Source organism: Tamandua tetradactyla, chromosome 14 (assembly GCF_023851605.1).
Source record: "Tamandua tetradactyla isolate mTamTet1 chromosome 14, mTamTet1.pri, whole genome shotgun sequence".
Lineage (NCBI taxonomy): Eukaryota > Metazoa > Chordata > Mammalia > Pilosa > Myrmecophagidae > Tamandua > Tamandua tetradactyla.
The window spans coordinates 48,238,071-48,265,816 of record NC_135340.1 but is presented as its reverse complement, the minus strand read 5'-3'; the positions used below and the strand labels follow the sequence as shown (position 1 = coordinate 48,265,816).

Here is a 27,746-nt window from a genome sequence, read left to right as displayed (position 1 = left end):
CCAGTGACCTTAAAAAGGGTGTAGTTGAGGTTTCACTGTATCACATTCTTTTGTCTGTCTAAAAATTTTAAAACATGGTTTAAAGATAGGTATAGTTTTATTGTTGATCTTTATAAATACATTCCTTAATCCAGGCATATATGGAAGTAGAGGTTCTTAAGGGAAATCCACTTCCATTACACTCTTAACTCTTCTTGCTCCTTAGTACTTCTAAAACCTGAAAAATGTTTCCTTCCTTGATCAGAACGTTTCTTCTATGACCTTTTGTAACATGGGGCCATATCTCCCTTAAGCCCCTTTCCTACTGCTTGAAAGTGATAGAATTTTCAACTTCCATCAAGGCTCAGCCTTTCTTACCAGACTGTTGACCCAGGATAGCAGGCTTATGATGACATGCCTTTCAGGAAAAGAGTTCTGTAGTCTGATATTTTCTCAACATTCTTTTTGTTATGATCCTTAACATCAGAATTCAAGTATTCTGCATTTTTTAAAAGAACTTTGAACAAGGTGAAGGTAGAGTTTCTTCTTGCATTCCTCCTTGTAACATTTGGAGCTCATTGTGTTTTAAGTTTCTGTAAAATATTAATGGAGGCTCAAGCAAAATCTCATACTTCTGTGGTTAGTGTTTTTGAGCTGGGAAAATCATTCTTAACTATTGAGTTCAAAAGTGAAATAGTACTTTGCATTGTCATCAATTTTAGCATGTATAGTAGGAAATCTAGTATATAGAAGTTTTCAATGATGTTTTAGTTAGCAATGTGATAGCTTTTGTTACTATAGGGAACCTGCCCCAAAATTATTTGAAATGAAATGTGGAATAGTTAAGACTTCACAAGCATACAGAATTTTACTGATCTGTGCAAGTTTTTGGGCAATTCAAGGTTTTCTGAATCTTGTATACTTTATAGACTACTGAAGTGGCCGTCCTGATGTTTAGGTTGTCCAGAATCATAGACTAAAATCAGTTGGCTAAGTAGACTTGGATCTTTTAATTACTGATCAGAATGGCTTAACTAAATGTGATTAAACTAATGAAAGGTTTAAGAATTTTTTTTCAAGTACAATAACTCTTAGGCTGAGCATTTGCTCTGTTTCACCAAACTGGAAACAACAGATTCTAATTCTCAAATCTAATTGAATTGAGTACTGGCAAATTCAACTTTATGAATCTATTTATATTTATATGGGACCAAAATTAATTGTATAGAACAATTTGAGTTTCAATACCTATACCTAGGGACATTGAAACTGTAAACCACAGAGAGACTTTGATATTATTCATATACTGGAAAGCTTCACCTCCTTGACAAATTTGTATATGATTTTTAAAAATTCCTTGAAATTCATTTTAGTTCCCCTTAGTTAAATCAGAGAGCTTTCTGACAGCGTGCATCATGATGAGATGAGATATTATTTCAACCACAAAAAAATTGAGAGTTCAATTTGACAAATATTTATTAGTATACAAAGATAAGACACAGTCAGGCACAATCTCTAACTGCTTGACATTTCAGTGAAGAGGGGATGTTTAATGAAAGTGTTAGGTACACAGTTTGTGTGACAACTCTATTTCGGTGATCCTAGCAGTCCTAAATATCAACCTGGAAGAAAGCATTTCATTATCACCCACTCTTTTACACACTATTGGACTGGGTCCCACTTTGGAGAAAAGGTTATATATATACGCTGGTCAAACAGGTAATCTTGGGGTATGGAGTGGATTTCTTCCATTACCAAAAGTAGTGGGGGCAGGCTCTTTTCTAATTCATTGTTAAAGACATTTAAATAGCAAACACCTAGAGTGACATTAGCACAGAACCAATTTTGCAAAATTCAGTTCCCGTGCAATTTTCCAAAGGTGACAGCTCATAAGACCAAACCTATGATGAGGGCGGTTATAGAGTGAATGTTTTGCAATACTAGGGCATCTTTCAGTAGTTGACAGGTGTGGTTGCCTTTAGCTGTTAAACTGAAGATAAACCTAATCACCCCAGCCAAGGGCAAAAGATGGATATAAGGCCCAGGGTGAAAATATGACACTGTGATCTAACAATAATTTGGCTTCATACCCCATCCATTAAAAAATACGAGATATAATTGAAAATAGAATATGAACCATGAACTACCTTTATACCAAATTGTTAATTTAGAAAGAATATACTTAAAGAAAAAAAAAACTGGAGAAATGTTGCTGCTGCTGCTGACTCCATGGAGGTTTCGCTGTTGCGTCTTATGGTTTTCGTTAAGAAAGCGATGATTTTGCCAAGTTTCTTAGTTCAGGCATCAGAATTCTGTTGCTGTTCCAAAAAATAAAAATAAATAATAACTAGTTAAATTAGTGTTTGGGGAAATGGATTAGATTGTAATGTATGCAAGCAATTAGGCAACACTGACTTGATTCACTGTGATGTCTAAAATGGCATTTTAAAAAATGAAAGTAGCTAAATTTGGCCCTGATAAAATATATAGCAGCAATGGGTTAGGAATTTTGTAGTTTTGCCCAAAGAGTCCAATCAAACAACCCATATATTAGGTGGCCGTTAACATGCTGGCAGCTGAATTTTTTACATCAGTTTTCAAGGTTGCACAGTAATTACATCTACTGTGAGTCATTTTTGCAGCATATTTTATAAAACTTTTACAGGTTTGCTGGGAAGAGATTATTCAAAGTCACCTTTTATAGATTCTGCCATGAATATTAGACAGTTCTTTGAAAATGTTAGTGTTTACCACTTACATTGTTTCTGGTTTAATGTAGTTGGCATTTGAGGGCTTTAAGTATAGTATATGATGGGGCTTCTTTTCTGTGTAGACCTTCTGTTCCCTAGCATTGCTAGTTTATGTTGCCACAACAAAATAAATCCAGCTGCCTTTTGCTGCTCAAGGCCAACCTAGCAACCATGGAAAAAATGAGTTGTTCTGAGCATTTGTCCCAGTATGTCATTAGAGGGTGATGATGTGCAGCATCATGACCAATTCAGTCCATAAAGGGTTTGCTCATTTGAATGGCTGACCAATTTAGATTTAATATGTTGGTGCTTGCCCTTTTATTCTTATTCCCAATTATATCCAGTCAGTGCTCAGAGATATATTTAAGACAGTGATTGGATAAACTACTTAGATCTATTGCTTATTAAATCAAATGTGCTCTAGTTTATTCTATTTGCATTAGTACATTTTCCCAGCTGAGTGAAAAGTCATGGTCATTTCTTTAAATTAGGATTTTAAGCATTTCTGGCTATTTTTGTCGCAAGGATTCATTCTTAGAATATAAAGGCCAGATTAAAAAATATGATAAGATGTTGCATTTGGGGGGGGATTGTGCATAGGTATATTTACTGTGATCTTCCTGGGAGCGGGGAGGGGAGAAGAGCAGTATTTGAATTCAGGATAGGGAAGGACTAGATAGCATTAAAGCCTGAGCTCTGAGGGACGCTAAAAGCCAAGACAGAAGGGGGCAAACAAGGAGTCTTACTTGCTAGAGTCAGTAACAGGCTCAACACAGACTACAGTAAAACTCAAGTAAGACGTGGTCACTTATGTGGGGATAAGAAGATTATGGTTGTCACAGTAGAACCAACTTTTCTCACCCTGCTGCTCACCCAAGTGTCCAAAACTAAGTAAGTTTCTCCCTTTACTTCACATTTTTCACTACTTAGCATGACTGTGAGCTCTACTGGAAACCTCTGCCTTTGCCACTTAGAAAGCTTCTCATTTTAAAAAGAACTATCCTTGGCTATTGTGACCCTTCAATTTAGGGTTTTTTTTCCTTCTCATTCAAATACGCTTTTGAAAATAAGTTAGACCTGCAAAACTCTTAAGCAGCAATGTATATATCTTGGAAAACCGTTTGAAAACTGTGAATTCATTCATTTAATACACACCTATTCAGCATCTGCTCTTTAGTGGCCAAACTTTCTGGCATTGGAGAGTTGTTGGTAAACAAAACAAAGATCTTGCCCTCATGGAACTTACATTCTGGTGGAAGAGAGAGTTAATTAACAAATATATTACTACAAGTGCTTCGGAGAGAAATAAAGTAGGGTAAGTGAGAGAGAGAGAGAGAGAGAGGTAGTAGCTATTTTAGATCAAATGCTCAAGAAAGGCCTTGATCAAGGAGGTGACATTTAAACAAAGACCTAGATGAAGTGACGAAGGGAGCCCTGCAGAGCATGTTTTAAAAAGAATAAATAGCTTCTGCAAAAGCTCTGAGTCACGAACAAGATCAGCATAAGCAGCACATATAGCCAGAGCAGGGCAAGTAAAAAAAAATGGAAGGAGATAAGAATGGACAGATAAACTGTGGCTAGATTATGGACGGTTGTGGAGTTCAGGTAGGCTGTTGAATTTTATTCTGCATATCCTGGGATGCTGTGAAGGGTTTGGGGCAGAGTGAATAACATTTTCTGACTTACCTTTGTAAGGGATAGCTCTGGCTACTGCATGGAGAATATAGTGTTTGAATCGGGGACAAAATGATGGAAGAGTGGAAGCAGAAAGACTTGTTGGAAGGCTTTGCAATAGTTTAGGCTAAAGATATGGATGTCTTGGGCTACATCTGGAGCAGTTGAGATGGTAAGAAGTAGGCAAAATACAGGATGTATTTTGAAAGAAGACCTGATAGAATTTGTTGGTGCATTTGGATGAGGAATGTAAGGGTTAAAAAGGGTCAAGGATTGCACAACTATGTGATGACATTGTGAGCCAGTGATTATTTCCTTCGGATGGTTTGCTTGGGTGTGTGAACATATCTCAAAAGAACTGCATTTTTGAAAAAAAGGCCAAGGATAGCTCCTGGTTCTCTGGCCTGAGCATCTGGATAAATACTGTCCAGTATTTATTTGATAGGTGGCTTGCTATTTTGCCACATATCAAAATGGGCAAGACTTGGAAGGAACACATGGAGGGCAAAGGGGAGATACTGTCTTGGCTGTTTTTCTGTTTTTCTTGACAGTGTATGCTAACATGTCTAAGCAGTCACTCAAGTAAAGATAACTATGTAGAAAATTAGATACATATGCAGGGAAAATTCGAGGCTGGAGATAAAAACTTGAAAGACCTCAAAAGGTAATGAAATCACCTAGGGAGTTTAAGGAGAAGAAAAAATATCTAGGACTGGGGCTCCTTTTGGATGTGCAAAAGCTGGAGGATCCCAGTGAAGGAGACTAAGAGAGGCCCCTAAGGAAAAAAGGGATACTAGGAAAGTGTGGTATCTGAGACACTAAAGAAAGAAGAACGCGTCTCAAAAAGAAGACAGCTTAACTGTGGCAAATGTTGCTGATTGGTCAAGTAAGAACTGACCATTATATTTAGCTTGAAGAAGAATGCTGGAGATCCTGGCTAGAATCATTTCTGTGTAGCAAGGAAGAAGAAGCCCTGATTGGAGTGGGTTGGGAAGAGAAGGGAGTGAAGGGGTGGAGATGAGAGTAGACACGGAAACATTTTGAAGGTTTTACTGCAGGAGAATAGAGGAATGGGACCTAGGGTCTAGAGAGAAGTTTTTTGTTATTGTTTTTTCAATATTATATACTGTAGTAAAAGGTAGAAACTGAAGATACAGGGGAAAGATGGGATAATTATGGAAGTGAAGTCTTGGAATGATCTGGAGGGAAGGGGATCCATTGTGCAAGTGGAGGGGTCAGCCTTATTTAGGAACATGCTTCATCCAGTATAAAGGAAGAGAAGGCAGAGTTTATGGAGGTAGATTTGGTAGGGGAAGGTGCAGTAGTTCTCTTCTGATTTATTGATTTTGCAATGAAATAGGAGACAAAATCATTAGCTCATAGGAGGAAAGGTGTTGGAATTTGGAGGAAAAGAAAGGGGTATGGGAGTAAAACACTTATCTTAGAAAATAGAAGAATAAATTGCTAGGGAAATGTAGTAGGATTACCAAAGGCCCATTTAAGATCAGAGAATATAAATTCAAGGTGAGACCAGTGAATATTTCTCTATTTAAAATGAAGTCAACCTGTGTTTTTTTCCCCGCCACCTTTGCTGCTTGGTGTAGGAGGGGATTAGGTAGAGCATTATATTTAAGAGGGTTAGGATTTTGCTAGGTGAGTAAGATAGAAGTAGAAAGAAAGGAGAGTTGTTGTTTTTTTTATATCCAATTGTCTTTTGCTAAAACCAATTTCCCTAACTAAAACCCACTGTGCATGTTGGTATGTAGGCGTTCAATTTTTTCTTAGTCATGCCTTAACTCAAAAATTCAAAAGCTAAAAAACAGCTTTCCCAACATAAGTATTATAATTTGTTCTATCTCTCACTTATTTAATTCAGTTGAGGACTCCTTTTTTTTTTCATCTTTTTTACCGTTTTTCTTATATAATACATAACAGTATAAGTTGTAGAGAAATAATTACGGATGTTATTACCATTGGTATTTTTAAGTTTCAAAACAATTTGTTATGAGGGTGTTCAGAAGAATATATTATTCATACAAGGAGGTTTATTTTAAATGAATCAGATTATATTTAGCGACTATATTTAACTCCCTAATTCCATGAAAACCATTAGTGAATTTAGTTTTATCGAGAGCCGGGATGAACGTAACAATTCAAATACTGATAAAGCAAAGGGGAAAAAAATGTTTACAGAGCACAATTGGTATATAAGACCAGAGACCCTACTGCATTCAAAATGTAACTTTTTTCTCTCATTTCTGATCTTTCATCCCCTTTAGTGAGGGGTCAGGATGCAAACTGTAAGCATAAAATAGATCACTGAGCACCACAGAAATATAGAAGACAAGAAGTATCACTTTTGAAGCCGACATAATGGCAGATATACTTCCCAGGCTGGTTTATGGGGATATTTAAGTATTAGCTCAGATCCTAAGACTGAAAGCAATTTTTTTTTTATAAGAAAAGCAAAGAGACTATAAATCTAGAAGACCTGATAAAGGAGCTTTTTCTGGGTATATTTGGGGGCCTGCTTGCTATAAGTTCATATCCAGCCCTAGAATTCAAGAAGCTTATCTCTTGGCTTAAGAAGAAGAGTAAAAAAAAAACAAAAAAAAACTGTTCAATTCCTTTCTTCATTGTCCAATTCACAAGATCAGGAATGGCAACGAAGATTCTGAGTGGATACCTTCAGAATTACAGAGACAGCATTCAGAAGAAGCTTCCATTCAGTTATGGCTCTCATTAATGGTGATTGTGCATACATAGGAGCAGAGGACCAAAGAATAGCTTCAACAGTGGGCATAATGGACAGGATTGAAAGAGTTGCCAGAAAATGAGAGGAAAGGAATGCTAAAACATCATCTCTTGATCCTGCTATTTTAACAGTCTCATGGAAACCTACCTGATTCTGTGTCATCAGTGGTTCTTAACTTCTGGAGTCTGGGAATGGCCATGGACTCCTTTGAAAAACTAAGGAACACTGTGATCTAACCACCACCCCCACCTGTCACACACACGCATGCCGAAATCTTATTTATACACATACCATTTTGAAAACAATGTCAAAGATTCATGAACCAAGATTAAGAATCCCTGTATTCACCAGGACCCGGTATCATGGGACTGAGAAAGTCTTCTTGACCAAAAGAGGGAAGAGAGAAATGAGACACGGTACAGTCTGAGTGGCTGAGAGATTTCAAACAGAGTGGAGAGGTTATCCTGGAGGTTATTCTTACGCATTATATAGATATCCCCTTATTAGTTTATGGTGTATTGGAATGACTGGCGAGAAGTACCTGAAACTGTTGAGCTGTGTTCCAGTAGCCTTGATTCTTGAAGACGACTGCATAACAATATAACTTTTACAGTGTGACCATGTGATTGTGGAAACCTTGTGTCTGATGCTTCTTTTATCCAGGCTATGGACAGATGAGTACAAAAATATGGATAAACAATAAATAAAAAATAGGGGAATAAGGGGTAAAATACATTGGGTAGATGTAAGTACTAGTGGTCACTGAGAGGGAGGGGTAAGGGGTATGAGATGTATGAGTTTTTTCTTTTTATTTCTTTTTCTGGAGTAATGCACATGTTCTAAAAATGATCATGGTGATGAATGCACAAGTATGTGATGATATTGTGAGCTATTGATTGTACACCATGTATGAACTGTATGTGTGTGAAGAGTTGTCAATAAAAATATTTTTTTAAAAATAACCCCTGCATTATATGATCTTAAAAATGCAAGAAGCCAATAAGTTATTTCGGATGTAAAGATCTGAATTTGATGTGGAGGTGTTGCAGTAACTTTAGTACATGCTTTTATGAATCATCTTAATTCTCTTCATTAATTTCAAAGGTTTATGTACTTTAACAGAAAAATTAGAACAACCACTGACAGGAAAGTTTATGGTGATGAAAAAGAATACAACCATCAGCAACATTCCCAGATATTTTTTAGTGCCTAATGATCTATAGTCATCCTTCTCAGCCACAGTCCCATCTCATGCTATACAAACTGCTTCTTTGAAAAGTACTGTGTAATGGTTCTGGGTCATCGGGATCTAATCTACGAACCCAGAATTACAGCAGTGTCTGTCAGTTATTTCAGAAAGTAATCTTTGAACTCTCCAAAATACAGCTAAAAGAAGCCTTTTCTCCAATGAAATATACCTATTCAGATTCTGTAAATGGGATATAATTTCTAAACTGTGCTCTATAATAGAGAGCTCCCTTATACATGTTTAGGTCAACACCTAATTTCCACTGACACAGAGCGCCTGCAGCTACATTTCTCTATTCATGACCCATTTGGGTTTCCCTGGGTATCAGGCTAGGATTTTAGGGCCAAAGGGAAAGAGCACAACCAAGCCAAGGAGAATCATCTGTGTCTCCAAATCAAAATTAAAAAGGGAACCTTTCTCAAACAGCTTAGGTGGATTTGCATTCCCTAGCCTTCATATCCGCCTTTGGATTTCTCTCAAATAAGTGTGTCCCCCCAAACCACCCACCCCGCCACACATTCCCAACGGTTGAAAGGTAGGTGGAGCAAGTTTTATTTAAAATGTTGAAAAGTGTTGAAGATTTAATAATGTCTTTTTAATCTTAAACTACAGGAGAACGTATTATTATAACTCTTTCCTTTCATATCATCCTACTCCAAATAAGAGGATTTAAATTCCGGATGTTTAATAAAGGAAACATTTAGTTTATGCTTTCAAATGTTTCTTATATTCTAAAAATAGCTTCCCAAATCTTATTCAGTTTGGCCATTCATATGTTCAGCTTCCCTTGTACAACATGTGCCAAAATCAAGTACAAAACTTCAGCCTCACAAACCAGTTTTGTGTTTTTCAATTGTAAATATAAATAAATAAATAAAGCAGATATATACCATGTATTTAACGTGAGAAAAATATTTTGTGGTTTTCTCTTTATCTGGACTGGGTTTCAATAAGAGAGACTCCAAGAATATTTTTTAAGCATTCCAGATTCCCAGAATGTCTTAAAGATGAGTTGCTTCTGTACCACAAGAAGATGAAGTTCTGTTGGAGTTGTTTGTGGGCACCTTATATAAACTATAGGTGATACTGTGATATTGTAACTTTCAAGATAAATTTCATTTAAAACATTTCAAACTATACCCAGAAAATATAAACAGTTATAAATTAGCATAGGATTGATTTATTTTCAGTGAGACAAATGTTGATGTGAGTCAAAGTAATAATAGCTACATTTCATAAAATAGTGCCTTTCTCATGGAAAAGCACAGTTCAGATCGAACTTCATCTATGGTTATCTTTTTCATGAATGTCACCCAGTCTCCTTCAAGCTGAGTGTCGCATGCACATTCAAACATAATAAATGTCATCTCGGCATGTGTTTCATGTAAGGATGGTTAACACAACGCAAGCCCTGGAGATGCTAAGTCTTCCTTTGCCCTTTACCCTGGGGATTCACGGACCGAGACAGCAGTGAACTAAGAGTTGAAAGAGTGGTTTCATCTATGGTACTTTCTAACCATGTGAAATTGGATGAAGCCCTTAATCTCTCAGAGCTCAGTATGCTTCTCTATAAAATGAAAAGCAATTATTCCTGCCTGCCTGCCTCGTAGAGTTGTTACGAGAATCAAATGAAATAATGTTAAGTGAACGTGTTTCAGAAACCATACTTCACACACACGCACACACAACACAAGGTAAAAGAAAATCTGGATTCAAAACTTTTATAGTTCTCTGATTCTTGTTTGAATTATGGGGAGTTTCATAAATCCAGTCCCTTTTTATGGTTGGCTCTAATACTTTATAAGATGCAAAAAGGGTTGGAAATGTGCACTCTAATCATTCAGAAGACGATCTGGTACTTTTTCTTTTTTCCATCTCAATTAACCCCTGCTGAAGGTCATAGGCAAGCTGGAGCTAAAGGTCCGTTTTCCTTTTCAATCTTGTCATGCCCCAGCTGTAGAAGGAGAAACGGCCGGTTGTAGACCTCTCCGTTTTCTGAAATGCTCCAAGGAAGAAAGAACATTCTCCTGATGTGGCTCCCTTTACATTTTTCTAAAATGAACAGTTTTTTTCTGTCTTCTTTGCCTCTTTGTCTCAATCAAACTTTCAAGTGTCTGATTATAATCATCAATGGGCTGTGCTATTTCTGTGAGATATCTTATAACAGTGGAGGGCCAATGTGTCTCCAGGGTCTCGTAGCTGTGATAATGTTAAGGCTACTGTAAGTAAGAGGAAGTTACTACTACAATATTCCAAATTTCATAACAGATCAGACAATCTGTCTTATTGATATTCCCCTCAGTCATGATCAAAATGTGCAAGGCACAGTACTTTTTAAAAGATGTACATTGTTTTACACTGGGTTAACATTTTTCATGGAGGCAAAACTTTTCAATTTTATGTTCAATAAATACTGTCTGACAGTGCCTGGCAGTGTGTTGAGGATGATTGAATGAGAGAAATGGCGATGATAATATTAACCACAGTTTGAGGTCCTTCTGTGTGCTAGATGCAGGGCTACCTGTTTTACATGAATAGTCTTATTTGATCCTCACGACAACTCTGGCAAGTAGATTTTATTGTCCCTGTTTTGCCAGATGAGGAAATGAGACTTAAAGTAATGTGTGTAAGCTCACCGTTCACCAAATATTGATTGATCATATGTCAGATATTAGCTGGGCCTTCCTCTCTTTGTAGATCTAGCTAAGATTGACTTGCATCATGTCATTATACAGCCCTGAAATCCCAGTGCCTTCCTAAACTTTACTAATTCTTGTGGTCTTCTCTGCCTCTTGGGTTGCAGTTTATGCTTCAACCCAAATGAAGAACTTTACCCGGTCCTAGTTTTCACAAATGTTTGTGAAAGTTTGAGCCCTGAGCCCCTGAAGGGGCTCATATTATGCTACTCACAATTTTCTGTTGGGATTCATAGTCCCCTCACCATGCCCCCCGCCCCTTTCTCCAGGACTGCCCAAAGCATTCTTTCTTCCTTTTTCTCCCCCCCTTTCTTTTACAGAGCTCTCCCATTCTCCCATTCTCCACAATTCCTCAGGTCCATCACAGTGGCCAACAGAACCAAACGTCTTCCATTCCATGTGCTCCATAATTCTTAGAACAGTGTGATTACACAAGTTTATTGGGTGTTAAGCCTTGAGCATAAGTTATTTTGAATCTCACCTGTGCTTTCATTTTTCTACTTCTACAGGATCAGTAAACAAAATGATAGAGTCTAATTCTACTGATCCTTACTCAGTAAACACTGTATAATTTAAGTCAACTGGCATGAAAGACAAAAATAAAATATCAACTACATATGTGCCGTCTATCCTTTACTCTTTTCAAAGTTATATACTTTCAGTTAATTATGGCAGAGGTCAAAAAACTTTTGTTGTAAAGAGCCAGATGGTAAATATTTTCAGTTAAGCAGGCTGTACAAATTTTGTTGCAACAACTTAATTCTGTCGCTGTATCTTTTACCATACATGAATGGGTAAAGCTTATTGCAATAAAATGTTTCAAATGGACACTGAAATTTGAATTTCACATAATTTTCACATAAGGAAATCTTTTGATTTTTTCCTGCCATTTAAAAATGTAAAAACCATTCTTCACAGGCCACATTTGGCTGGAGGGCTGTAGTTTTCCAACCCCTATATCATTGATATCTTTTATAGGTGTGAAAGAAATAGAATAACATATGTTCTAAATGAAAATACTCTTCCCTCTAAATACAATTGAGCCCATCTTTTCTTACTCCTTCTGCTCATCTAATAAAAAAAAAAGCACTGTAATAATTTTTCTAAGGGTGTAGATTTTGGAGTAATAGGCTAACCAGAGGATACTCTTTTGGGGACCAGTAACTTCCAGCCTGTGTACAATAGAACTCAAACTCGCCTAGAATTCAGTGTGTTGCCAAAAATAGAAGTAAAAAAAAAATGAAGGGGAGATTCTATGATAAATAAATTAAGTAAATTTATCAAAGCAAAATTAGGGAGTGCAAGGGTAGCTCAGTGTAGAATTCTCACCTGCTGTGCAGGAGTCCTGGGTTCGAGTCCTGATCCATGCACTTCCCCAAAAACAAAGAAACAAAGCAAACAAAAAGCAAAGAAACAAAAAGTCAACAAATGGTGCTACAATAATGAGATACTAACATGGAAAAATAATGAAATGTGTTCCCTGTCAAGAAACTGAACTAAACATGATTCCTTTCCATAGAACCTTAGGTTTTTCAGTTTTTGATATGCTGATGTCAATTATGGTTCTCCAAGATGATGATATAGTATAGAATGCAGTACTTCCTTACTTACTAGCCACAGAGCTCTTCTGTCTTGAAGCATCTCAAGGGACGAATATCTTCCAATGCAGATCCCTGCTATTCAAAATATGGTCTACAAACCAGCAGCATTAGCATCCGGTGGGAGTTTATTAGAAATGCAGAATCTCAGGCCTCACCCCAGACTTACAGGTTCAGAATCTTCATTTTAATATGATCCCCATGTGATTTGAATGCACATTAAATTTTAATTTCTCGAGTAGCCTTTAGGGTATACTTTGACAAACAATGCTTTAATTTAAGCTAATGCACAGAATAGCATACATCCTATAGCTCAAATAAATCACTACCTGAATTATTATTAGAATTATTAGAAATTTTGGTTACTATGAAAGTAAAACTCAATTCCGTAGATTAAAGTTGAGTAACTCAATCTAATTACATTTTTTACTTCTTCCTTTATAATTATATTCTTTTTGTTTTTGTTTTTTCTTGTAGTTTTTGTATTTTCTAATTATATTCTGATGTTTAATTTATTCCTTTTCTATTTTTCTGGTGGTAGAGATGACAGGAGAGAGGGAGAAGACAATTAAAAAAGAAACTTATGAAAGATAGAGTAGTTAACTCCATATTCTAAGGTCTTCGAAACCAAAAATAATAATAATAATAATATTGGAGCCAGAAATACAAACTGGAAAAAAGGCTTCCTTTTTTGTTTCTAATTTCTTAACAGAAACACTAATATTCATCATCATCATTCATGAATAAATCCAAGATTCTCTCAACGAGCATCTGAATCTTTCTTATTATGTTTACTACTTTGAATACAATGATTTCCCAGGTAAAAGCCATAGCACATGTTCCTCATCGCAAACCTGCATTTTAAAGAAGTAACAGCTAGATTTGATTGCTGTTTACTTTAAGTAGATTTCTAAGAGCCTTGCATAAAATTTATAGCACGAGCTCTGCCTTCCAGCGATATATTTGTTTAAAACTCCCATGATCCATGGTCAAATAGTTTTCCTATATTTGTGAGTGCTTATTATGAATAACAGCTGTGGAGTTCTTGTGTACTTTACTATTGGCAGATACTGTTTGGAAACCAAACGAGATTCTTAAATGGGTTCATATAAATTTTCATTGTGCACCACTAGTTCAAATAGCTAAGGAACTTCTCAGTTGTTATTCTCAAGCCCCCCTTTTGTTGTTCTTGTTATTAAAATCTTACCATATGATAAGAAATATGTTCCTGATTTTATTCTCCGGTTATAACTCTGATTTGTCTTATTCGTATTCATTCTCTCTCTCTCTCTCTCTCTTCCCCCCCAACCCCACTTTCTCTCTCAGAAAAAGTAATCTGATTTTTAAGGTGGGCACAAGCCCCCGTTGAAAATGGCATTGACATTGTCTCCATTTGCAAAAATCTTTCCAGTTTCTAACTTGCTGGCCTCTTTTGTAAAGTGATTTGGGATATAAGATTAAAAAGTCATAAAACTCCCAGTAAACTAGATCCTTAGTCTCCTCAGAGAAAGCCAGTGAAAGTATTCTGTGTTAAAAAGAGGTGTGGGCCATGGAGCAGAGCCACATACCTAGTTACCGTGGGTGGATGTACATAATAAAAATATTTCTGCACCCACCGTGCAGTGGTAGCACTAAGAAGACCCTAACTCCGGCATAATTCCTCTACACAACTCCAGTGCATTGATCGTCTGTAAACAGTAACCCTTGTTGTGGTATATTGCAGAAAACTTAAGTGTTGCTTGTTCTTGTGTACATTCCCCTAACACGCAAGGCTTCAGTTGTAAAACTCATCTGCTGGAATATTTCAGCTGAAGTTTTCTACAAGATTGAGACCTTTGGGATTATTTCTGACTATTGTAAAATAGTCAAAAAATGAGATAACTGGTTGTCTCAGGTATCTTAAATATGAAGTAACAAACTTGAATGAGACCTCAAGTTCTTAACGGGCTATAAGCCCCACGTTAACTGAACTAGGATTTATACACTATTTTTGCCATATTACTGATCACCTTCCATCTTTCCGGACACACCTCAGTTTCTGCCGTTTCTATTAAGCTCCTTTTTATTGCCCCAATCTAATGGTGCCTCTCCTTCTTTTGAATCTCTAAAGGGGATTATCTCCCCCAGAGCGCATATAATACTGTTATGCCTTGTGCTATCTTTATGTGCAGATGGAAGTAATAATACCTCCTATCATTCATAACAGTTATTCATAACAACCTCAGACGGATGTTATGAGGGTTAATTAAGTAAATTTATTTAAAATTCTTGGAACAGTGTCTGGCACATAATAGATTCTGTGGAGGTGTTAGCTGCTAACATCATCGTCATCACTTGTAATATTTAGAAGGCTTTTTCACACTTAAAATTTATAAAAGGAATTGCCTGGATTTTCTTCTAGTACTTTTATAGTTCCCTTTTCTACATGTTAAAATTTGATCTTTTTGTTTGTTTGTTTTATCCTGGTAAACACTAGGCAAAATGGTATGCATACAACTTTGCATCTGTCCACATGGCTACTTTGTAATCTCACTCATTTATTGAGTCTTGATTTGGGAGGCTACCTTTATCATACATTGAATTCTTATATTTTGAATCCCTTTCATATGCCAGAATGACCCTTAGCTCTCAAAGCTCTGTTGTTTGTTTCAATATCTGATAGGTGTAGTCTCCCTTCATTCTCTTCCTTGGGCCACTCTTGTTTATTTATTTCCCCACGTGAGTTTTAGTGTTCGCTTGCACGGTTTAGTGCTGGGGAGAGGAAGCCCACCATGGTTGGGGTAATTGGAGGGGCAGTGGGTAAGGATGTTAAATTTACAGATTAATGTCTTTTGTGTTTTTGAGCTTTCCCTGTCTAAGTACTTTATTCACCTCACGTTGGTTCCACGTCTACTTTTGTGCATATCAGGAGTGTCTCCTCTTATGGGGCTCATATATGTCTTGCAGAGTTCATTCCTAAATGCTTTCTCTTTTTATTACTATTTTAATTGAGATGTTTTCTTCAACTTTATCTTCAGAATATTTGTCTGCATGAAGGCTTTTGTGTTCAGTATATTAATTTAATACCAGCTACCTTCCTAAACCATCTTATTTTATATATATAGGGGTTTTTCATCTGATTATCCTGGGTTTCCAGGTGTGTAATCATAACATTTGTAAAAAGTGTAGCTCTGCATCCTCCCTTTCAATTTTTATACCTCTTATCTCTTTCCCTTATATAATTGTGTTGCCCGATACCGCTAGGTCAAGTATGATAGTGGGCATTTATCTTGGTTCTGACATTAGGGAATATCTCCAGTGTTTACTTATTAAATTAGATGTTGACTCTGGGGTGGAGATATATTTATTTTATCAAGTTACTGAAGTATCTGTTGATTCCTTTTGTATTGAGTGTTTATAAAAGAATAGGTGTTCAATTTTGTCAAATGCCTTTTCATTTCATATGATTTTTCTTCTTAGAATTCTAATTTGATGAATTAAGATTAGTTTCCTAATATTGTATAATTCCTGCATTTCTGGAATGATTCTTATACAGGCAGATGTTATTCCTAAATTAACAGCTGGACTCTGTTTTACTAGTGTTGCATTTATGATTTTTGGTAGTAGCATCGACAATTGAGATTTGTTCTAGAGATTTTTTTTTAATTTTTGGACAATCTTTGCTTAATCTGTTTTTCATGAAGCATTAGCAAAACAATAATATTGTAATTCTGTCATTTATGTGTTTATTTATCAATCATTAATTCTATTCCTTATTAGATGGATTACTTCTATAAGGAGAAATTTTCCTTCATCGACTATTTGGTTACCCTGACATCTAATTTATACCAAAAAGACAGGTAAAATGTTTCATTTACCATTTTGAGAATAATGAATTGGCTTCCCAATGCCCTCCAAAGATATAACCATTAAGGTTTTGTGAATTTCTCTCAGTATTTTTATGAATTCTTGAATTTTTAATGTATCTGATTTGCTTTAATGATTGCAATTGTTATTCTGATTGTTAGGCAGATTGTCCCATCTTTGGCTTGTTGGAGGAAACCTCTTGCATTTGGCTCCGAAGTCTTTGATGGTTTCCCTTTTTTTGTGTATGTCAAGAGTTCCAGATTCATTTTGCACAACTTTTTCCTACACTCCGCCTAATTCAGTCTTTGCATGTGGGCCTATGAATAAAGGCATGACCTTGAGTGAGGCAGCTCAGCTGAGACAGACTCTGCCTGCAGGACTGACAGCCAGAGCTCTGCTGACTGTATTCTCCACAGCTCTGCAGTCTGTCCTGGAAAAAGTGGGTCTGGGGGAAGCATCCCCCTATCTACTACACATCTGAGTGAGGCCACATAGAAGAGTGCAGAATGTGTAGCCAACATTTATTGTGCATTACAACAACATCGAAGGGGTAAACAGAAGAAGAGGAGCTCACAAAGATATTGGTAAAGAAATACCAAAGAGGTAGAAAGAAAATATTGTGTTACTTAAATCTTTTTTTCTCGGCACTTATTAGAAGGCTCCAGAAAGAATTGATAATTTTAAGTAAATATAGGACAATCGTGTCAAATTTTATAAAAGGACTGTGCAAAATCAGCAAAGAAAAATATTCATTTGCTTTGGCAAAATGAAGGTGATGGCAGTCATAGCAATATTAGTGGCAGAAGCTGCCGTGTTGTGGGTTGAGGTCTGCTCGGTGGTCAGGCAGGGGGGGAGCCCGAGCAGCAGTCACTCTGTAGGTAGCTGAAGAGAGACGTAGATGATAGTTAAATGGGGCTGTGGTGACCAAGGGAATTTTCTTAGGTTTTTTTCTTTCTTTCTTTTTGGTTCTGTTTCTGAAGATGAAATGAACTTGAGGCTATTTATAGACTGAAAAGAAAGCAAGTTTGGAGGAGGTGGTGTCAAATACTGGAGAGATCGACCTAAGCAGAAGGAAAGTCAAGACTTCCATGGAGACAGAGAAGAGGGAAGCATGTTGAACATTCGGTAAAAATTTTCTTCAGTGAAGCATAAAAATGACAGATTCAGAGCTAGATGTCATAGATAAAATTAATGTTTTATGTACATCAATAATAGTTGATATTTCTGCCTTTTTTTATGTTTGCAAGGAGCTTATGTTTGTGTTCTTTAATCACATAATTGTATATTGAAGGAAGATAGATTGGAATTAAAACAAAGCCCCTGCTCTGAAAGTACAGGAGGACTGAGCCAGGAAAGAGCAGACCTGGGTTCTGGCCTCAGCAGGATTATATACACTTCTGGGCCCATAGAAATGATTAGCCTTTATAGATTCATACACATTTGTAAGATATGTAAGAGATAAAATCAGAAACACATATTGATTGGATGTGAGGTGGGAAAGGAGAGGAAAGGCTGAAAATAGTTTCCTGGTTTCTAGTTTTGAATAACCATATGGATGGTAGGAAAAATAGAAAATAATAATACCAGATTGTTGTAATTGAGTAAGGCATAACGTATATATTCAATCTACATGTAAATTAAATATATTCTATAAAAGACAATAATGTTAAAAAAGAAACTGATACAATGGCCACTGAAAATATGAAATTTAAAGAATAAACTATAATTAGCTAAAACAGGGAGCCAAACTACAGTAGAATCTTATATGTGAGATAAGTGGAAGAAAATAAAGTAATTTTACTGCTAACTTAAAAGAGATGATGGAAATAGTTATATGGGATTTTAAACAATTTATATTTTCCTGTATTCTTATTTATCCTGAAGAGCCGTTGGTCTTGTTATTTAACTTGCCCATTATTTCTTCTGAAACAATTGCATTACAGTAAGAGTAGATAAATATAACCCTGGAGAACTGTAGATCACTGAAATATTGGTTGCTTTAAACAAAAAGAAGTATCACATCAAGTCAGTGTGTAGATTGCTGTTCTCCTGGGCACACGTTCACCGTTCAGAGCTGTCAAAGGACCTTGTCACTCCCAAGCTTCTGCGACACGCAGGACTAATTGTTTGCAGCCCAGGGCATTGTATGTCCCACTTTTACAGCCATCACAACAGCCTCTTCTGAATTATCCGATCACTCTAACTCAACCATATTAATGGCACAATATTGTGTTTCAAATTCCTTTGTTTTAGATTAGCAATTCCCACTCACCTGCTGGGGTTTAATCAAGGACTCACTCTACCCACAGATGATTCAAATTATTTCAGACCATCTGTCTTAGTGAGTTTCAGATGCATTTTTAAGTCATCTATATTTTGGATAGTTTTTCTTTAAAGAGCACAAAAAGCATCTTGATCTTTGGTTCGAATGTCTCAAAAGTCCAATATGGATGAAAACTTTCCAAACTCCCCCTGCCTTTAGTGACCTGGCTACCTTAAAAACCCTGAAGAATTTGTCCTTAATCACAGCTGCTGCTGCCTGCAGTTGCTTACGATTTTGTTTTGTTTACCCTGCCTTTCTAACTGGATTGAAGACCCGTGAAGGCAGAAACTGTCCCATACCTTTTTTTAGCATCCCCTGTGCATAAGCTAATGCTCTGTACGTTTAGTAATAATAAAATATTAACTATTTACTGATAACACGCTGAGGGAAGATGGCATGGTTGTGGTTAAGAAAAGCACCTCTGGAGTGAAAGTGCCTGGTTTTAAACCCCAGCTCTATCGCTAAGAGCTATGTGACCTTGAGCAAGTTCCCTACCCTTCCTGTTCTTCAATCTCCTCGTCCATTATGCAGGAATAAAATTGTCCCTACTCATGGTATCATTGAGAGGCACAAATGATTTAATATAGGTTGTCCTTTTAGATCAATACTTGCCATATAGAAATCACTATATAAATGTTTGCTTAGGATGATGATTCTTCTTAGCACTTTAGAGCTTAATTTTTTTCCAGTAGCTGTGAACCCCCCACTATATAAGTAATATATATTAACTGTTGTTTCCTCCAGGAAAAAAATTTAAGGGTGTCATCCCCCCTTTTTTTTCTAGAGTTAGATTCCCAGTGCAGTGAAACATCTCAGAACAGATGAACATTCAGTCTGTTTAGCTGCTTAGTGACAAACTGGGTGGAAAGGTAACGGTGGGCAGTCGCCAGATGAATGCCATTTTAAACAAAGGACTCAGTGGATAGGCTTCCTATACCATTGGTGTCCAGGCCACACCAGTGCCAAGACAAACATTGTTGACAAACATTGTAAAGACTGCCAACTCCTCTTCCCTCTTAGAGCACCATTAGTGTTACTTCTGGAATATGGGAGATCCACAAGATTATTCCAGGAAAGAGAGGAAAAGGGAGAGGGAGGGGAAAGAAGATATAGAAGGTCAACAAATGTTTAAAAGAACTTTCTGAGATTGTGCTGAAATAAGCTGAGGTAAAATAGTGATTTTCTTCTCCCACTCCCCATAATATCCAAAATGAAAGATATTATTTAATGCTATGTATATGAAAGTATTCAAGAAGAAAACAAAGGAGAAACTAAGAAGACATTAGAAGTGAGAAAAGGAAATCTTGATCTAGACATGAGGCATCCATAACATCTAAACAAAAAGTTGTCTTGACAGTCTTAGGTTTTGATAGCACATGTTTTGGAAACAGTTTATGGTCAAATATATATTTAACATTAAGGGTTTTGTCCATTTGTTTATTTGCTCTTATTTATTTGGGTATGCATCTATGAAACATTATACAAATGCTATTGCAAATGGTATTTAAATTTTTCATTATGCTATTTGTTTTTAAATCATTCCTTCCATTTAAAAATGAAGTTTTTTAGAAAAAGTGTTTTTGTGCCTCAAAATAAGTGCATAGATATAGAGGGAGTTGGGTGGCTTTAGAGATAGAGATCTCACCAACCATTCTTTCACGGTGCATGAATAGAAATTGTGCCAAAGTACAATTGCTGGTTAGGGTCACTACTTTAGAAATTGAATCTGTCTTCATCTCCATATTCCAATGAAGCCAATAATTGTTTAGTAAGTGCTCAGGATTGTTTTGCAGCAAACGGAGAATGACAGAAGAATTTCGACAACTTGGAGGGCTCTCCCCAAGGTGGACAGTCACTAGAAACCAGTTTTCTGAGTGTGTGCAATGCGAGCCCTCTGGAGGAGGCTGCCAGCTGCAAGGCCACAGCTAGAGCTGACTCCCCAGTCTGCCTCAGCTCCCAGCTCCCAAGAGTAGTTCCCCATTCCGAGTCCTCTAATGCAGAGTAATTGTCAGCCGACTTCGTGAACTCCAGGCCAGTATATTTTACATATAGAGGGAAAATAGCCTAGTTAAAGGACATTAGAAAAAAAAAATCAAAACTCTCCGTGAGTGCCAAGTGTACATTGTTAAATCTAAAATGAGTCACCTGTCAAAAAGTTTATACACATATACACATGCATGGGAGAGAAAGACGGATAGGAAATTCACCAGAATGTTAAAGAGGTTACCTCTGGATGGGGGATTACAGTTGATTTGGGTTTTCTTCTTTATACATTTCTGGATTTTCTGCAGAGAACATATCACAGAAAAGCAGAATAATTATTTTGATGAATATCCTACAGAAGAAGGGAAATTAAAATATATTTAATCACACATTTAGTGTTATTTCTCCATTACTATTAACCAAAATCTCTGCCTTAAATACTTAAAATTCAAGGTTAAACCAAGAAAAGAAAAAGGAAAGAGACAAACAAAAACTTACTAAAAACAATTCACCGTGATGCATGCTTTTGTTTTCTTTATGTTAACCATTTTAGTCAGGTTCTAACTAGGTCAGTAACTCAATTCTTTGTCCCTCAAAGCTCCTGGTTTATTAGTATGGTCCGCCTAGCCCAGATTAACAACTGTGGAAAATTCCTATCATTGCCATCGGTTTGAAATAAATCAACTTGGATTTTTTGAGAGAGAAGAGACAGAGAGGAAAAACCTAATTCCCAGGGTAGACGGAAAGATATTTTAACAATCCCCTCTTCTTTCAGATGAAATACACTGAATATGTATCCACTAGAAGCAATGGAAAGAATGCTTTGGGGAGGACTCCCAAAATAAGAAAATAAATTGAAATTAAAAATTCAAGTAAAAAATTGAACTTGAAAACTCTAAAGGAAGTTTCTGACCTAAAAATGTCATTAGGAATTAACAGCCTTATAAAGCTACCTTTAATAGAACAAAGTCCAGTCTTTCTATGTATTTTACCCTTTTTTGAATAAAATCTTAGTGCTTGGGCTTTTATTTTCTGTTTTTGTTTTTGTTGCTGTCTTTGCTTAGTTTTTTTGTTCCAGTTTATATCAAATTTAAGATTCTCAATGGTTTTAAAGATGTGCCTTGCTCAGGGGACAGTGGGGTAAGGCTTAATCATATTCTCCTTGAATCATTATAACAAAATTCATATTTAGACCAGGTGTATTTTAAGTCTAATTTTTTTAAAAGATTAATGAAAATGGGTCTTGCAGGCTATGAATCAACCTTGGTGTCGTCATTTTGAATTTTCATTTATACACATTGTGTTGCCTGTAAAACAAATATTGCAGTAAGAACAAACCTAAGGCTCATACTTAGGAAGGGAGGGCATTGGCCAGAGGGATAAATGAGGTCCCCAGAAGGAGGAGATGGTAAAATGGGGGGTCAGGCAGTAGGAAAGAAGAGTCTCCAAGCATCTTTTCCCTTATACTGAGAAATCAGAATCTCCTCCTACTCGCTTGAGAATTTTTATAAGAGAAATTGTGTTAAAGATGGTAGAACAGTAAGCTGCTGTTCTGCTAATTCACCCAAGGATCACATTTTATTTGAGGGGCTGGGGAAAACTGTATGATTAAAGTTGCTATGAAACGCTAACTAGAACTCTGGTATGAGGGCTCTGAAGCATTTGCTTCATGGTGTGTGCCCCAACATTAATTCTGTGTCCTTAGCCCTCTGCATTTATGCTGTGAGTCCAGTTATGCTGTGAGTTCAGTCTATGCTGTGAGTCCAGTTTCCATGTCCATAAGAGACTGAAAGCCCTGAGGATCTGCTGGCATAAAAGAGGCAAGCTGTGTCCCACACCAGCCCCACACCCTGGGGCAGCCCCCTTCACTCCTGACCTTTCCCAAGGAGAGTTGTCCAGTTAGAAAGTGAATACACGCCCACCAAGCCCCGCACTACATCATCTGACCTTGTTTCAACCAGATTTCGGGCATCTATGTCTGGGTCCCTGTCGCTTTAAACTCACACTAGCGCTTCAGCAAAACTGTCGTATCTTTATAACACTTTTAAAATGCAGAGTTTTCAAGGATTTTTTTTTCTTTGAGTAGTGCATGTATTGAAATAGTTGGATAACTTTGCCCAGTAATAAATAACTCTTCGAGAAAAAAAGAAATGCTTGAGATGAATATTCTACAAAACTCCAGAATTATTGTGAAATCACATTTTTATCTACCATTTTTAGAGCCTATTTGATTTATCCCGGCTTGGCATATTAGAATAGACATGGGGGATACAAACAGCCTGATAGTTAAAATTTTGTCTGCATATGAATCTCCTCTGGCTTCCTTCTCTGCCAGGAAAATTTTTCCTGTTGTCAGTCAACTGATCCTAATATCTTCTTGGAACAGAGTGAACATTTTCAAGTGCAAGGCAAAAGTCCTCCCCCAGCCCTAGGGAGAAAACTTTTTTCCCTTGAGCTGTTGATGTATTTAAGAGAAATGACTTTAGTTGGCTCAGTCAAATGATAGAGGACACAGTTATGGCCATATAAAGGAAAATGTTTGAATACCAGTACCGATGATTTCAAATAAGAATTATTTGAGTAACATTGTTTAAGAAAATTAATCTTAGTCATAAATTGCATAGGGAGTAAATCCCTCTTAAGCCACAGAAGAAGCATAGTTTGTTACAGTTTTGAATTTTGTACCTTTGCTTTGAAAAAAAACCCATAATAGCATGCATTCTGAAATATGTTTATCGACTTAGAAAGGAGCACAGGCCCTCTAATCATGGACTTTACTGTTTCTAATTAACTGGTTATTTCCCGTTCTTTCTAGAGTTTTAGTCAGAGTTAATTACTCTGAATCTAGCGAAGAAAATGAAAAAAGGCACAGCTTTATCTTAATCACTGTTAAAGGGTCTTGTTTTAAGGGAGACAAAGCATGTCTTAAGATAGTCTTTTGGTAATTGAGACCGAGTCTTTAATTTTTGAGCTTATTTCCATGGTTATCCCAACACACATTTTTTAAAAACTATCGGCCAAACATAAATTGTTAGCATGATAGAAAATAGTCATCGGGGTGACACATTAAAACCAGAACACAGTAGTGATGGTCATGAAAAGAGAGAGTTAAACAAAAAGAAGGTACTTAGAATAGCAGTAAAGCTCTTCATTGAGATCTTATATTTTAGAAAAGAGGAGTTTGTGTGAGTGATGATTCATGAACTGGATAGGAAAGTGCAGGGGGCTGGATGGAGTTGGAGAAAAAAACCCAAGGAGGAGGAATATTGGGTAAAAATACCAATTCTCTTGAGCTTTTGAAGCTTTCCTAATCAAGTTAGGTTAAAAGGGATGCAATATTTAAATCAATTTAAATAAAGCAAGTGAAAGATGCTCAAGATGAGAATATAGAATTACTTTATTTCAGAAATAATCAAAATAATGTTTTATTTGAAAGATGTCTGGGCAATAATAGCTTTAGAGACTTCTCTTAACTTTGTGTTTCCCTTTCTCAGAGTGTTTGCAAAGAATGAGATGACTTGCTGAAAATAATTGTATTAGTTAAAAAGTCAGAGTTACATGTATTGTATTTTGGAGTTTGGTAGATTATCTGTGTATGTGTTCAAGTTTGTCCCATATGCTCAATATTATTGGTCTGTGTTTTGAACTTAAACTTTCTAAGCAAGTATATGCTGCCATAGCATTTCTTCTATGACTTTCTGAAAGAATATAATCTGTCAGCTTCAAGCACTGCACTTAAATTTAGCTCCAGTGATAACATATTAATAAAATACACTCCAGAGTCTGTATCATGTGGCTAATATCTTGGAGAGAGAACGTCCTAAATATAAAGAAAATAAATGGTTCAATAGTTTATATGACCTCAGTAATCCAGACATTGATCTTTTGTCCTTTGTTTTAATGCTAACAAGAAAAAAAAAAGTGAGAAATTTCATTCACGCAATATGCATCCATTTTCAAAAGTGACTCCTTAGTATAAAGTTAAAATGCTTTATTTTTGTTTCGTTTTATTTTGTTTTGTTTTTGTTAATGTTTATGCTTGTAGAATGGGTCATTTGGTTGATTGGATGACTGGTTGTCTCAGTTTTGGACTCAGATACCTTATTTATTAAGTCTAAGAGAAAGAACCTATGAATATAAATAGGAATTTAGAGAACAATTTTAAAGAAAATGATTATAGGCTTTTGGTTTTATTGAAAGGTACCATATCTTAATAAGGTATAAACAATTTCATTAGCTTTTATAAAATAATATATTTTCTCTCTTAATTCTTGCCTTTTTATTGAAATTGAATGATAAATGGCATATAAAGAAAAGCCATCAAGAGCATTCATAATCTATACATATTAATAAGCCAGAGTATCTTATTCACAGTTTGTGAAATGGAGACATGTAGTTTAACAAACATGGTAAGAAAGACCACAGTAATGAGTTCAAATCACGTAAATGATTAAGGAAACTAATCATCTTAGTGATTTAGATATCTGTTTAACATTTGGTAGTAAATATTAAAATCTCTGTTCTAGGTATTCAGGCTTAAATCTGTATTATAGTCAAAGCCCTATAAAGAAAATCATTCTCTTTCTTTGCTAAGTTTGTAAATACTTGTTTTATAGGAAAACACACACAAAGAAATTCCCATTTTTAGCCTTAAAGATTATTTCCTTCTCTTCCTACCTTTAGCAGTTTTTTTTCTTTTTCTTTTGAAATTTGTTGTCTATTGCTGCTATAAAAATCACCACAAGCTCAGTGTCTTTCAAACAGTACAAATTTATTATCTTACAGTTCTAGAGGTCAGAAGCCCCAAACGGGCTGCACTGGGCTAGAAGCAAAGGCATTAGGGGAGAATGCTTTTTCTCAGTCTTCTCCACCTTGTAGAGGCAGCCTGTGCTCCTTGGCTTGTGTCCCTTTTCCTGTCTCTTCAAAGCCAGCAACTTCAGGCTGAGCCCTTCCCACATTACCCTCTATCTGGGTCTCTCTTCTGCCTCCATCTTTCACTTCTAAGGACTCCTGTGATTTGATTGGGTCCGCTAAAATAATCCCATTTTAAGGTTTGCTGATTAGCAACCTTAATCCCATCTGTAATTTTACCTTCCCTTCACCATACAACTAGCATAGTCACACGTTCCAAGAATTCAGATTGTGGATGTCGTTGGGCAGCCGTTATTCTGCCTACCACATGAAGGGTCCCTATAAGTTAATGTATCTGGAAGCTGAGTGATGGGCACATAAGGTTCATTATACTATTCTGTCTATTTTTATATGTTTTAACTTTTCCATAATAAAAAAGGTAAAACAAACAAATTTGGGGTTCTATATCCCTCAGGGAAATGTGTCTAGAATAGAAAACTTAACATTCCAAATTCAATTACAATCTTATTAGTATTCAGCTTCGTAGGAAATTTCCATATTTATTTCCAGGGAGCTATCTGAAGAAAGATAAAATAATTCAACAATTTTAAAATTTAAGATTATAAAAACACAGGCATACATTTTGCCTCCAGCAAACAGCCCTTCCTCAGATTGTATGTCAAAAAAAAAAAGGTTTAAAACAATTTTCAAAAATACTCATTACAGAGTTTTAGAACTTTTAGGTTTGAAGAACTCTTCCAAATTATCTGATCCAAGTGTTCTATGGCATGTGACTTTCCTGCCAGTTGATTATCCACTCTCTGCTTGAACATTTCCATGGAAGGGAGCAGGGTCACGGAGATTCACAGCTTCCCAAGTAGTCAATTTCATCCTTGGATAGCTATGATTGTTAGAATTTCATTCCACTATATGGCTATGGAGAGCAAGTGTAGTAGCACGTCTATATAACAGCCTGCCACATATTTTAAAGTAGTTCACAATGGTCATGCTGAGTCTCCACTTATGGCAGCTGTGGTGGTTTAGAGTTGTATGTACCCAGAAAAACTAACCCATTCCTATGGGTGGGAACACATTGTAAGTAGGACCTTTTGATGAGCTTACTTCACTTAAGGTGTGGCACACTTCAATAAGGATGGGTCTTGATTCTATTACCGTAATCCTTTATAAGTAGAATGAAATTCCAACAGAGAGAAAGCCACAAGAAGCAAGAAGCTGAAAGGAACCTGGAAGAGAAGAAGAGAGGCCAGAACAGACTGCCATATGCATTGCCATGTGATAAAGGAGCTAGCCATAGAACACCAACCTTCAGAAAAAAAGCGTTGCTTTGATGACACCTTGATTTGAACTTCCTCTTTGCCTCAAAACTGTGAGCTAATAAATGCCCATTGTTTAAGGCAGCCCATTGCATGCTATCTTCTTGAGTAGCCTAGGAAACTAAAACAGTGGCTAAATAACTTGAGCATTTCCAGACATTGGTAGCCACCTGAAATTGGTAAAGAAGAAGGCTGTGTCCCATGGAACATTCCACTGGAGGTAAATTTATAATCTTAAATGAAAATTCCTCAACAGACTCATTTGTCTGATAAATTGAGTCATAGTACATTGAGAAAAGCTAGAGAAGATTTTACCCATAGCTCCACTCCAGAAGCCATCCCCAAACTTCTGTGCTTTTTACCCTCCATAGAAAGAGTATTTCAACTGGATGGTGACCATTTTTGTCCTGGGTTAGGTCTGGGCATGACTGTCCTGTCCACATCTGAGCTGTGAACATAGCGGTCAAAGAATCTCAAGAGCGGCAATGACTGAAGAAGCACTTTCAGTCTTCCCTGAAGACCTCTCATTAAATAAAGCCCAACTGAACGTCTGCCTCTGGAACTTAAGGATGACGTTGCCCCCTTTCCACAGATCAGCAGATTTTAAAACCAGTTTTCCCTGCAAAATATCAAATGCAGATCCCACTTTTCACTTTTCTAGTTTGTCAAGATCTGTTGTGTAGTTTGAAAAGAAAAAAAAAAACAAAC

At 36.5% G+C, this 27,746-nt stretch overlaps 1 long non-coding RNA gene across 1 annotated transcript in view; it reads left to right on the top strand.

Annotated features, from left to right (window-relative positions):
• The window catches only part of LOC143655098 (uncharacterized), a 96,190-nt gene that overhangs the window by 31,812 nt on the left and 36,632 nt on the right, over window positions 1–27,746 (top strand). Inside the window, exon 3 of the long non-coding RNA XR_013162043.1 lies at window positions 17,528–17,672. This is a non-coding gene — a long non-coding RNA (uncharacterized LOC143655098). The remainder of the gene's footprint in view (window positions 1–17,527; window positions 17,673–27,746) is intronic.